We start from the raw sequence: 1,737 nt of genomic DNA, 5'->3' as shown, positions 1-1,737 counted from the left end.
ATATAGGCACCTTTGGTAATCTTGGGAACCCGCACCCTACGATAAAAATTAGAACATCCTTCTACCGCAGCGTCAAAGTATAGCACAATCACTAACCCTATACCTCCAACACATACATCACTAAGGTTTAAACTAACTAGCCCTCGGATATACACTGGTGAAGACTCAAACAAGCGTACACCCATCTTGTAACAGCACTCAATGTCATACACTAGTACATCTGCGCACTCCCACTCTGAGAGACTCTCCAGGTCCTGCACTAGATGATGCTGTAGCTAGCACGTCGCAAACGGCACTGCACACCCCCAGGTGAAAGCTGAAAGCGCAACACAAACACTTGTCCCCTATCTATTCGTTCAATACATACGAACATATGTGCGCTGATACATGCACAGGCATATCAATTCATTGCAGTTCGGTACAGTACTAGCTGTGTACACATACGTACCGTCCGAGGGTGACTCGGGGTCCCACACTCTAAGGTATAACAACAAGCATGCCACAATCAGTGCCGTGTGGCCTAAGGTGCAATGAAGCACCACCACTTGTCCCGCATCCCCGGCCGACAGCCAACTCTGTGCACTTCTGCACACAGACAGCACAACATCCAAGGAAGGCGCGTGGTATGAGGTGTCTGTAGAGAGCGAAAACGAAGAAAGTTTTAGACATGGCTTTATACGGTTGTGATGAATTTTATGTTGCGAACGTGTGCTATAGTGAGGTTGTTCATGTGCACACAATTGATTAACATGTATGTATTTGAAATATTTTGCAGCCCTTGGTCTGGTTTGTTGTCACCTGGACTATGCCATGCAGCTAACATCACTATTGTATTGTGCTGTATTGTCCAGCTACTTTGTGTTGTGTATTATAAGGCGTTAATTCGTATCGACTCCTACTTTAAACTAACTGCTTCGTGGCCTCAACCCATGCCTCTCCCCGTCAGGAGTGATATTTTGATTCAAATGTGTCGGCAAGAAGGATATATACAAAACGGCACAACTGGCGTGTAACCTAATAAAACACTACATATTCTACAGTAGAGCTCACCGTAACTAACATGTTATAGCCGCATGCTCTCCATGAAGCCCTCAACGGCTGATAATCCTCTAAGCATATACTACCTACAAACGGAGGCGCTAAAAATATCTCTTCAAAGTGGAAGATGGGTCATACACAGACCAGTATAAATGTTCTATACCAACGGGTATTGCCCACAAAACTTACAAGATTCAATACTAGCATTGCCAGAGCTGTTGATAACCATCCCATTCACAAGATCATCCTTCAACAAGGCAGGCAAATCATCAGCACTGGTGTTCACTATCAACACTTTGTCCGCGTGATTCTTGCTGAGCAAGCGACACGCCTGTGCCATACAAAGCAGCGAAAATAAGTGTCAATGTGAAGGAAAATGAATACTGCGAGCAAGTGAACCACGGACCAGGTGAAAGTATAAGGCAATATATATCCACATCGCCAAGCAGCCGAAATCAAACCACCCTCCCTAGATGCCCTACACGGGCAGATGCATCGTACTCAAACAATCACATGTATGTATATATGTACATGTTACATTCATAAAAGCACGTATATATGTATATATATATATATAAATAAATATATATATGTATATATATATATATATATATTTATATATATACACGTGTATATATATATACATATATATATATATATATATACGTTATATATATATATACATATATATATATATAT

The sequence above is a fragment of the Sphaeroforma arctica genome (genome assembly GCF_001186125.1).
Source record: "Sphaeroforma arctica JP610 unplaced genomic scaffold supercont1.99, whole genome shotgun sequence".
Lineage (NCBI taxonomy): Eukaryota > Ichthyosporea > Ichthyophonida > Sphaeroforma > Sphaeroforma arctica.
The sequence above is the reverse complement of the archived record's forward strand: the minus strand, read 5'-3'. Positions refer to the sequence as shown.